This window comes from Balaenoptera acutorostrata, chromosome 3, assembly GCF_949987535.1.
Source record: "Balaenoptera acutorostrata chromosome 3, mBalAcu1.1, whole genome shotgun sequence".
NCBI lineage: Eukaryota > Metazoa > Chordata > Mammalia > Artiodactyla > Balaenopteridae > Balaenoptera > Balaenoptera acutorostrata.
Genome location: NC_080066.1, coordinates 72,001,918 through 72,014,188, shown reverse-complemented (window position 1 = coordinate 72,014,188; position 12,271 = coordinate 72,001,918). Strand labels below are relative to the sequence as shown.

The window sequence follows — 12,271 nt, the reverse complement described above, 5'->3', positions numbered from 1 at the left end:
GAAAGCCAGCGCGCAGCAATGAAGACCCAATGCAGCCAAGAATAAATAAAAATTTAATTAATAAATAAATACAAGTAATGAGTCCTATTAATTGAATACCCACTGTGAAAAGTAGCCCTTTCCTTTACTTAAAAAAAAAAAGTTAACCTTCCTTGTGGTCGTCTAACCAGTGAAAGCTGCCCAGGACCTTCTAGAATGAAGGAGACCAAAGGTCCCCTACAGTCTCGGAGCAGGGAAACACTCTTCAGAGAGTTGCTCCTTTCCTGTCCCCTCAGTGCCTTAGCCCCAGGCCAAACCCTGTGAGGTAAATAGCTATCATCGTAGGACTGGAACTTTGCATCTCCATGGGTCTTTAACTCCCCATTACTCTGTGAAATACAGCAAGAATGCAAAAGAGTATCAAAACAAACGTAGGTGTGAATGAATCTCACAAACATTATGCTAAGTGAAAGAAGCCAGTCACAAAAAGCCACAGGTTTTATGCTTCCATTTATATGAAATGCCCAGAGTAGGTGCAGACAGAAAGTAGGTTAGTGTTTGGTAGAGGCTGGGGGATGGGGGAGATGGGGAATAACTGCTAATGGGTACAGTTTCTTTTTGGGTTGATAAAGATGTCCTAAAACTACACTGTGGGGACTTCCTGGCTGGTCCAGTGGTTAAGACTGCGCTTCCACTGCAGGAGGGGCAGGTTCCATCCCTGTTGGGGGAACTAAGATCCCACATGCCCCTCGGGGAAGGCCAAAAAAACCTAAAAAAACAAACAAACAAACAAAAACCCACTAGATTGTGATGATCGCACAAGTCTGTGAATATGCTAAAAACCATTGAATTGTACACATTAAATTGGTGAACTTTATGGTAAGTGGATTATATCCCCCAAAAAGCTGTTTTTAAAATGTATTAGACAAATTTAAGTCAAATATATGTCAAATGTGATCGACTTGTTAGCAAAAGAACCAGCAAAAAGAAATGCAAACAAACATGACAGCTCAGAGAAGGTGTCAAAGTTGGGAAATGGAACATTGACACAAGCTGCCAGAAAAAAACAAAAGGAGCTTTAGTTTCCTTTCCCAAGATGGTTCAGTTACTACAATAGTTAAGGAGTCTGTGTAGGCCGGGCGACCCAGCATCTGAGCACCGCTGAGGAGAGTACAGCTCATTTTAAAAATACAGGATGAGACTCGAGGTCTGAAAGTGAAATACAAGATTTCATCGCCACAAGTAGCATCAGATGAGGAGGCAGGAAACCTGAAACCGAGCGGAGGGTGCAATCTCCTTTTTTTTTTTTTTTTTTTGCCGCCCAGCTTAAGGGATCTTAGTTCCCCCACTAGGGATGGAACCCGGGCCCAGGCAGTGAAAGCGCGGAGTCCTAACCACTGGACCTCCAGGGAATTCCGCAAGCTGCAATTTTAAAGAAGACACTGCTACGAATTTTTCACAAGCGGCATAATATTCTAGAGTGTACATCCCGGACGTGCACGGTGCAAAACAGACAAAACACCTGTGCGCCCACCACTCATTTTAAGAAAAAGGAAATTGTCAAATTTTAAAACTCCCGAATGCCCTCACTCCACCAAAGGAAGAAACCACGGTCCTGAATTTTGTGCCGATTACTTACTTGCTATTTTTTTCTTTTCCAATTTAACAGCAAAGTCTTTAACAGAAATCAAACTCAGACGTACAAATGTACAAAACCTAAAACGTGGGTCTTTGATCAGTCCGGCTTGTGGATGCCAGCCTGCCAATCCTCCGCTTCGCCCCCTAGTGGTGATGCAGGGGCACTGTGTGAATACTAAGATCTTTCTCGAATGGAAAGGACGCGGGCTTGCCTTATTTGCATACCCACAGTGCACTGCACATAGTACAAGTTTTAAATGGCAAAATTTTGAATTATCTTCTAGTTATATTTTCTAAGATTAGACCCTTTATTTACAGACTAGTCTAGAAATTTTTGTTCAGGCACTGGATCTTGGTGTTAACTAGCCACTATCAGTGTTCTAGGAGTTTCTCTTACCCCAGGTGTGAGTTACAAAAACATTTGTCATACTCTGGTTTCTCTTCAGATCGTATAAATCTTTCGCCTTTTACTAAAGATTTCCGTGGAGAGGAACAACTCTGAGTTTTAAACCAATTTTTTGAGGCCTTGCTTTGGCAAGGCTACTGAAGTCTGTTACAAAGTCAGAATTATAGGGGGTAGAAAAAGTGAAGAAAGGAGAGTTTGTTTAAGCTCTTCGGTGTTCCCTTTTTTTGCTTTTTAATTTTGTATACGGTGTTTTCCGCGTCGATAACGTTTCACGATAACACTATTATCAACCGCTCATAGTTTCGGTTGCAGCTTAATAATTATAGCTTTACATCGTTTTTATGTGTTCTATATTTGCTACGACTGTGAGTGCTCCGGCATGAGTTCAAACTGAAATGGTGCTTCAGTGGGTTTTGTATTACCGCTGAAAGAAGATTACAACAATTAAGTGGATACGGGTAGTGTGTTTCTTTTTTTTTTTTTTTTTTTGTTAAACGGTGTGAAGTAGTCGTAGACGAAGTTTTCGTTTTTTTAGACGTGGAATAAAGTAAAAGAACACCGGAATAGGTTTTGGTTAGTCCAGTACATCTAGTTACTGTTGAACATGTAATCAAACTGGAAGATTGGGAGACTGTTTCATTTTTTTTTGTTTTACGAAGTCTCTGAAATGTGATGCGTGTGTTATGCTCAGTACATTTCAATTAAGACCAGTCACCTTTTTAAGGGCGCAAGAGGTATTTGTGGCCAATGATAATACTGTACAGCTCAGCTCTGTGGAATTATAATGTATTAACAACACACAGTCTATAAATTTCGGTTTTCCTTTATGGGTTTAGAGTTGGTTAGTTTGTTTTGCTTCTTCCACGTTTTGATTATTAGAAGAGTGTTACATCTGAGAGTTCACTGGTGGTCTAGTGAAATCTGCCTTGCAATGCAAGGGAAACAGGTTTGATCGCTGGTCACGGACATACAATCCCATATGCCGTCTGCAACAACGAAAGATCCCGCACTCTTCAGCGAAGATCCTGCGTGTCATGATGGAGGCTCCACGCAGTCAAAAATAAGTTCAAAAAAGTGAATCTTTAAAAGAGTAAAGAGCGCTTTAAAAATAATAATAATGTTATTCCCGGTGAGTCCCTCGAGTGTGGAACGGAGTTGCAGGTTCTTAGGGGAGGCACGTGTAATAATTCTTCCCCACAGTGAGTGTAGCCATTTACACTTCCACCAAATGGCCTGTGTATATTCTCATTGCCTCTCAGCCTTACTGGCCCTTGGTATGCTCAGACTTTAAGTTTTGTCCATCTGGTAATCATGAAATTGTTTTATAGTGGTGTTCTTTTTTTATTAATTTATATATTTTTGGCTGCGTTGGGTCTGCGTTTCTGAGCGCGGGCTTCGTGTAGTCGCAGCGAGTGAGGCCTACTTTTCGCTGCGGTGTGCGAGCTTGTCCTTGCGGTGGCTTCTCTTGTTGTGGAGCACGGGCTCTAGGTGGGTGGGCTTCAGTAGTTTATGCCACGTGGGCTCAGTAGTTGTGGCTCGCGGGCTCTAGAGCACAGGCTCAGTAGTTGTGGTGCACAGGCTTAGTTGCTCCGCAGCATGTAGGATCTTCCCGGACCAGGGCTGGAGCCCGTGTCCCCTGCAGTAGCAGGAGGATTCTTAACCACTGTGCCACCAGGGAAGCCCCCTGTCCATTTTTCTTATAGTGTCTCCTGGTGAGCTGGTCTAAATTTTAATGTCAGATTGATCTCTTTAAAAAATTTTTATTGTGATTTGTGCTTTTTTGGTGTGTTTTATTTAATAAATAATTCATTATCTCAAGTTATTAAAGCAATTCTATATTTTTTAAAGTTATGTCTTTAATATTTAAGTCCTTGATTCACCAGGAGCTGAATTTTTGTATAGAGTGTGAAGTGTGGATCATTTTTATTTCCCCCCCAAAATGATGACAATAGCCCAGCACTATTGATTTGTTTTTTTAAAGGTTATTTTCATATCAGAGTAATGGTTTTTATTTTTTAAAATATTTATTTATTTGGCTGCTTTAGGTCTTAGTTGCGGCACACAGGCTCTCTAGCTGTGCGGGCTCTCAAGTTGTGGTGCATGAGCTCCAGAGCACATGGGCCGAGTAGTTGTGGTGCCTGGGCTTAGTGGTCCCACGGCACCAGCACCATTTTTTTTTTTTTTTTTTTTTTTGGTGTTGTCACTGAATGTTTATTGAATAAATCACTAGTACCATGCACCAGCACTATTTATTGATTGATGTCTTTTTCCCCACTGATCTGCAGTGACAACTCTGACATACATCAGCTTTCCTCACATGCATGGGAATGTTTCTACACTATTTTCTTTTTTCACATCACTCTATTGAGGTATGATTGACATACAAAAAGCTGCATATATTTAATGTGTACAACTTGATGAGTTTGGAGTTAAGTACAGACCCATGAAACTGTTACCACAATCAATGCCATAAACATTCTGGGCTCTCTATTCTATTCCATGGGTCTAAATTATCTATCCCTGAGCTAACATCACATATCCTAATTCCTGTGGGTTTATAGCGATACTTGAAACTGGTAGGCTTAATCCCCCTCTTTGGTTTTCTTTCCAGAACTAACTTGGCTATCCTTTGTCCTTCCAAAAATGTTTAGAATTGCCTTGTTGATTTCCATGAAAATCCCTATTGGATCTGAATTTAATCCATAAATTATTGAGGGAGAATTGAATTTTCATCTTACTCATGGACATGATTTGTCTCTCCATATGTTTAGGTCTTCTTTATTATTTTTCAATTAAGTGTTACATTTTTCTACTAAAGATGTATCTTTTGTTAATTTTTAAAATTGCATTTCCTAATTGTGCATTCCCGTTCTATAGAAATGCAATTGACGCGTCTATAGGATGTTACATCTGGCAACCTCACTTGACTCTCTCATTAACTCTAATAATTGTGTGTAGATTATTTTGAATTTTCTACCTACACAGTTTTTTTTTAACTTTTTTTTTTTTTTTTTTTTTGGCCACACCATGCAGCATGCGAAATCTTAGTTCCCCCACCAGGGATCGAACCCGGGCCCTTGGCAGTGAGAGCTCAGAGTTCTGATTCACTGTAATTCACTGGATTGTCAGGGAATTCCCTCTACACATTTTTTTAAAACATCTTTATTGGAGTATAACTGCTTTACAGTATTGTGTTTCTGCTGTATAACAAAGTGAATCAGCTATAGGCATACGTATATCCCCATATCCCCTCCCTCTTGCATCTCCCTTCCACCCTCCTTATCCCACCCCACTAGGTGGTCGCAAAGCACCAAGCTGATCTCCCTGTGCCATGCAGCTGCTTCCCACTAGCTATCTATTTTACATTTGGTAGTGTATATATGTCAATGCTACTCTCTCACTTCGTCCCAGCTTACCCTTCCCCCTCCCCTTGTCCTCAAGTCCATTCTCTACGTCTGCCTCTTTATTCATGTCCTGCCCCTAGGTTCTTCAGAACCTTTTTTTTTAGATTCCATATATATGTGTTAGCATACGGTATTTGTTTTTCTCTTTCTGACTTACTTCACTCTGTATGACAGACTCTAGGTCCATCCACCTCACTACAAATAAATTTCATTTCTTTTTCTGGCTGAGTAATATTCCATTGTATATATGTGCCACATCTTCTTTATCCATTCATCTGTCGATGGACATTTAGGTTGCTTCCATGTCCTGCCTATTGTAAATAATGCTGCAGTGAACATTGTGGTACATGACTCTTTTTGAATTATGGTTTTCTCAGGGTATATGCCCAGTAGGAGGATTGCTGGGTCATGTGGTAGTTCTATTTTCAGTTTTTTAAGGAACTTCCATACTGTTCTCCATAGTGGCTGTATCAATTTACATTCCCACCAACAGTGCAAGAGGGTTCCCTTTTCTCCACACCCTCTCCAGCATTTATTGTTTGTAGATTTTTTTGATGATGGCCATTCTGACAGGTGTGAGGTGATACCTCATTGTAGTTTTGATTTGCATTTCTCTAATGATTGAGCATCTTTTCACGTGTTTGTTGGCAATCTGTATATATTCTTTGGAGAAATGTCTATTTAGGTCTTCTGCCCATTTTTGGATTGGGTTGTTTGTTTTTTTGATATTGAGCTGCATGAGCTGCTTGTATATTTTGGAGATTAAACCTTTGTCAGTTGCTTCGTTTGCAAATATGTTCTCTCATTCTGAGGGTTGTCTTTTCGTCTTGTTTATGGTTTCCTTTGCTGTGCAAAAGATTTTAAGTTTCATTAGGTCCCATTTGTTTATTTTTGTTTTTATTTCCATTTCTCTAGGAGGTGGGTCAAAAAGGATCTTGCTGTGATTTATGTCATAGAGTGCTCTGCCTATGTTTTCCTCGAAGAGTTTTATAGTGTCTGGCCTTACATTTAGGTCTTTAATCCATTTTTAGTTTATTTTTGTGTATGGTGCTAGGAAGTGTTCTTTTTTGTTTTTTTTAAACGGGATTTATTTATTTATTAAATCTTATTTATTTATTTATTTTTGGGTGCATTGGGTCTTCGTTTCAGTGCGCAGGCTTTCTCTAGTTGCGGAGAACGGGGGCTACTCTTCATTGCAGTGCGTGGGCTTCTCATTGCGGTGGCTTCTCTTGTTGTGGAGCATGGGCTCTAGGTGCACGGACTTCAGTAGTTGCAGCACGCAGGTTCAGTAGTTGTGGCTCGCGGGCTCTAGGGCACAGACTCAGTAGTTGTGGTGCACAGGCTTAGTTGCTCCACGGCATGTGGGATCTTCCTGGACCAGAGCTCGAACCTGTGTCCCCTGCATTGGCAGGCAGATTCGAACCACTGTGCAACCAGGGAATTCCTGGAAGTGTTCTAATTTCATTCTTTTACATGTAGCTGTCCAGTTTTCCCAGCACCACTTATTGAAGAGGCTGTCTTCACTGTATACTCTTGCCTACTTTATCAAAGATAAGGTGACCATATGTGCATGGGTTTATCTCTGGACTTTCTATCCTGTTCCATTGATCTATATTTCTGTTTTTGTGCCACTACCATACTGTCTTGATTACTGTAGTTTTAGTATAGTCTGAAGTCCGGGAGCCTGATTCTTCCAGCTCCGTTTTTCTTTCTCCAGATTGTTTTGGCTATTTGGGGTCTTTTGTGTTTCCATACAAATTGTGCAATTTTTTGTTCTAGTTCCGTGAAAAATGCCATTGGTAGTTTGATAGGGATTGCACTAAATCTGTAGAGTGCTTTGGGTAGTATAGTCATTTTCACAATGTTGATTCTTCCAATCCAAGAACATAGTATATCTCTCCATCTGTTTGTATCATCTTTAATTTCTTTCATCAGTGTCTTATAGTTTTCTTCATACAGGTCTTTTGTCTCCTTAGGTAGGTTTATTCCTAGGTATTTTATTCTTTTTGTTGCAATGGTAAATGGGAGTGTTTCCTTAATTTCTCTTTCAGATTTTTCATCATTAGTGTATAGGAATGCAAGAGATTTCTGTGCATTAATTTTGTAACCTGCTACTCTACCAAATTCATTGATTAGATCTAGTAGTTTTCTGGTAGCATCTTAGGATTCTCTATGTATAGTATCGTGTCATCTGCAAAAAGTGACAGTTTTACTTCTTCTTTTCCAATTTGGATTCCTTTTATTTCTTTTTCTTCTCTGATTGCCGTGGCTAGGACTTCCAAAACTATGTTGAGTAATAGTGGTGAGAGTGGACATCCTTGTCTTGTTCCTGATCTTAGAGGAAATGCTTTCAGTTTTTCACCATTGAGAATATGTTGGCTGTGGGTTTGTCACATATGGCCGTTCATATGTTGAAGTATGTTCTCTCTATGCCTACTTTCTGGAGAGTTTTTATCATAAGTGGTGTTGAGTTTTGTGGAAAGCTTCTTCTGCATCTATTGAGATGATCATATGGTTTTTATCCTTCAATTTGTTAACATGGTGTATCACATTGATTGACTTGTGTATATTGAAGAATCCTTGCATCCCTGGGATAAACCCCACTTGATCATGGTGTATGATCCTTTTAATATGTTGTTGGATTCTGTTTGCTAGTATTTTCTTGAGGGTTTTTGCATCTATGTTCATCAGAGATATTGGCCTGCAGTTTTCTTTTGTGGGGACATCTTTGTCTGGTTTTGGTATCAGGGTGATGGTGGCCTCATAGAATGAGTTTGGGAGTGTTCCTCCCTCTGCTATATTTTGTAAGAGTTTGAGAAGGATAAGTGTTTGCTCTTCTCTAAATGTTTGATAGAATTTGCCTGTGAAGCCATCTGTTCCTGGGCTTTTGTTTGTTGGAGATTTTTTAATCACAGTTTCAATTTCAGTGCTTGTAATTTGTCTGTTTATATTTTCTATTTCTTCCTGGTTCAGTCTTGGAAGGTTGTGCTTTTCTAAGAATTTGTCCATTTCTTCCACGTTGTCCATTTTATTGGCATAGAGTTGCTTGTAGTAATCTCTCATGATCTTTTGTATTTCTGCAGTGTCAGTTGTTACTTCTCCTTTTTCATGTCTAATTCTGTTGATTTGAGTCTTCTCCCTTTTTTCTTGATGAATCTGGCTAATGGTTTGTCAATTTTGTTTATCTTCTCAAAGAATCAGCTTTTAGTTTAATGATCTTTGCTATTGTTTCCTTCATTTCTTTTTCATTTATTTCTGATCTGATCTTTGTGATTTCTTTCCTTCTGCTAACTTTGGGGTTTTTTTGTTCTTCTTTCTCTAATTGCTTTAGGTGTAAGGTTAGATTGTTTATTTGAGATGTTTCTTGTTTCTTGAGGTAGGATTGTATTGCTATAAACTTCCCTCTTAGAACTGCTTTTGCTGCATCCCATAGGCTTTGGGTTGTCGTGTTTTCACTGTCATTTTTTTCTAGGTATTTTTTTGACTTCCTGTTTGATTTCTTCAGTGATCTTTTGGTTATTTAGTAGCGTATTGTTTAGCCTCCATGTGTTTGTATTTTTTACAGTTTTTTTCCTGTAAATGATATCTAGTCTCATAGCATTGTGGTCAGAAAAGATACTTGATATGATTTCAATTTTCTTAAATTTACCAAGGCTTGATTTGTGAGCCAGGGTATGGTCTATCCTGGAGAATGTTCCATGAGCACTTGAGAAGAAAGTGTATTCTGTTGTTTTTGGATGGAATGTCCTATCAATATCAATTAAGTCCATCTTGTTTAATGTGTCAGTTAAAGCTTGTGTTTCCTCATTTATTTTCATTTTGGATGATCTGTCCATTGGTGAAAGTGGGGTGTTAAAGTCCCCTACTATGATTGTGTTACTGTCAATTTCCTCTTTTATGGCTGTTAGCATTTGCCTTATGTATTGAGGTGCTCCTATGTTGGGTGCATAAATATTTACAATTGTTATATCATCTTCTTTGATTAATCCCTTGATCATTATGTAATGTCCTTCTTTGCCTCTTGTAATAGTCTTTAAAGTCTATTTTGTCTGATATGAAAATTGCTACTCCAGCTTTCCTTTGATTTCCATTTGCATGGAATATCTTTTTCCATCCCCTCACTTTCAGTCTGTGTGTGTCCCTAGGTCTGAAGTGGGTCTCTTGTAGACAGCATATATATGGGTCTTGCTTTTGTATCCATTCAGTGAGCCTGTGTCTTTTGGTTGGAGCATTTAATCCATTTACATTTAAGGTAGTTATTGATATGTATGTTCCTATTACCATTTTCTTAATTGTTTTGGGTTTGTTTTTGTAGGTCTTTTCCTCCTCTTGTGTTTCCTGCCTAGAGAAGTTCCTTTAGCATTTGTTGTAAAACTGGTTTGGTGGTGCTGAATTCTCTTAACTTTTGCTTATCTGTAAAGGTTTTAATTTCTCCATCGAATCTGAATGAGACCCTTGCTGGGTAGAGTAATCTTGGTTGTAGGTTTTTCCCTTTCATCACTTTAAATATGTCATGCCACTCCCTTCTGGCTTGCAGAATTTCTGCTGAAAAATCAGCTGTTAACCTTATGGGGATTCCCTTGTATGTTATTTGTTGCTTTTCCCTTACTGCTTTTAATATTTCTTCTTTGTATTTAATTTTTGATAGTTTGATTAATATGTATCTCAGTGTGTTTGTCTTTGGGTTTATCCTGTATGGTATTCTCTGTGCTTCCTGGACTTGATCGACTATTTCCTTTCCCATGTTAGGGAAGTTTTTGACTATAATCTCTTCAAATATTTTTTCAGACCCTTTTTTTTTCTCTTCTTCTTCTGGGACCCCTATAATTTGAATGTTGGTGCGTTTAATGTTGTCCCAGAGGTCTCTGAGACTGTCCTCAATTCTCTTTTTTTTTTTTTTTTTTTTAATTTTTGTTGCTTGAGTTTTTTTAAATTTTTATTTATTTATGGCTGTGTTGGGTCTTCGTTTCTGTGCGAGGGCTTTCTCTAGTTGCGGCAAGTGGGGGCCACTCTTCATCGCGGTGCGCGGGCCTCTCACTACCGCGGCCTCTCTTGCTAACGAGCTGCTCCGCAGCATGTGGGATCTTCCCAGACCAGGGCTCGAACCCGTGTGCCCTGAATTGGCAGGCAGATTCTCAACCACTGCGCCACCAAAGAAGCCCTGTCCTCAATTCTTTTCATTCTTCTTTCTTTAAACTGATCCCTGGCAGTTATTTCCACCATTTTATCTTCCAGCTCACTTATCTGTTCTTCTGCCTCAGTTATTCTGTTATTGATTCCTTCCAGAGTATTTTTAATCTCATTTATTGTGTTGTTCATCATTGTTTGTTTGCTCTTTAGTTCTTCTAGATCCTTGTTAAATGTTTCTTGTATTTTCTCCATTCTGTTTCTGAGATTTTGGATCATCTTTACTATCATTACTCTAAATTATTTTTCAAGTAGGTTGCCTATTTCATCTTCATTTATTTGGTCTTGTAGGTTTTTACCTTGCTCCTTCGTCTGTAACATATTTTTTGTCATTTCGTTTTTTTTTTTTTTTTTTTTTTGATGGGTGGTGCTGTATTCCTGTCTTACTGGTTGTTTGTCCTGAGACGCCCAGCACTGGAGTTTGCAGGCAGTTAGATAGAGCTGGGTCTTGGTGCTGAGATGAGGACCTCTGGGAGGCCTCACTCAGATTGATATTCCCTGGGGTCTGAGGTTCTCTGTTAGTCCAGCGGTTTGGACTCAGAGCTCCCACCACAGGAGCTCGGGCCCAACCTCCAGGCTGGGAACCAAGATCCCGCAAGCTTCATGGCGCAGTAAAAAAAAAAGGAACAAAAAAAGAGCAGTACAATATCAAAGAATAAAAAAGAAAATAAAATTCGAAAGATAAAAAATATATTAGGAAAAATAAAACTATAATTGAAACAACTGCAACAAGGTAAAATAAAACCACAGCAGAAAAAAAGAAAAAAGGGGGGGGGAGGGGCAACAAGCCAAAAGGAGAGATCACTAACAAAGTATAAAGAATAAAATAAAATTAGAAAAATAAAACATTTATTAGGAAACATAAAAATATAAAAGTATCAACAACAGTGAATCAACAAGGTCAAACAGAACCCCAATCTAAAAGAGGAAAAGAGAAAAGAAAAAAAGGCCGTGGCTACGGGAGTGGAGGTGGAACTTAGGCAGGGGCGGGGTTTAGGGTGAGGCGGGACCTAGGCGGGTGGCGGGGTGACGTTTGAATGTGGGGCGGGGCCTCTGCTTAGGACCTGCGGAGAAAGGGAGAGGCAGCATGTGGAAAGGAAGGCCTCTGGAGTGTGGAGTTTCGGAGTTTGGTGGTAGGGCCGTGAGTGAGGGTGTGTGGGTGGGGCTTGGGCTCTGTGCAGCAGGAGGGAGGCTCCTAGGGCAGAGGATTAGGCCCGGGAGCCCGTGGTGCCTAAGTGGACGGGGAAAGCACCGGCTGCATTCCCTTCCAGCCCTTTGCACCCCTCCCCCATCATATCCCCCAGGGTCTCCACCTTCGCCCCTGGACCCCTAACCATGGGTGGGTCCCGCTGGGTGTAGGAATTCCTTCCCTCTCCCAGCTGCCCCTCAGGGGTACCGGTCCCGGAGGTCCAGCCTTTACTTTTGTTCCCCCTTCCCTCCCTCCCACTCCCTCAGGACCCGCGTGGCTGGAGGGGGCCTCGGTGGGCAGAGGATCAGGCCCTGGATATCAGCAGGCTCCTGGGGGCCCAAGTGGGCAGGGGAAACATGGCCACACTCCCTTTTGATCCTCTGCCCTCCCAATCCCTTACCCTCCCCCAGCCTCCCCTCAGGGGTGCCAGTCCTGTCCCACCTCCACTTCTCCTCCCTCTTCACTCCC

The 12,271-nt window shown here is 40.4% G+C and overlaps 1 non-coding gene across 1 annotated transcript; it reads left to right on the top strand.

Annotated features, from left to right (window-relative positions):
- Positions 1–2,043: 2,043 nt before the first annotated feature.
- On the top strand, positions 2,044–2,159 carry LOC114238417 (U5 spliceosomal RNA). Its single transcript, XR_003623793.1, has one exon. It is a non-coding gene; the product is annotated as a U5 spliceosomal RNA (small nuclear RNA).
- Positions 2,160–12,271: the final 10,112 nt, after the last annotated feature.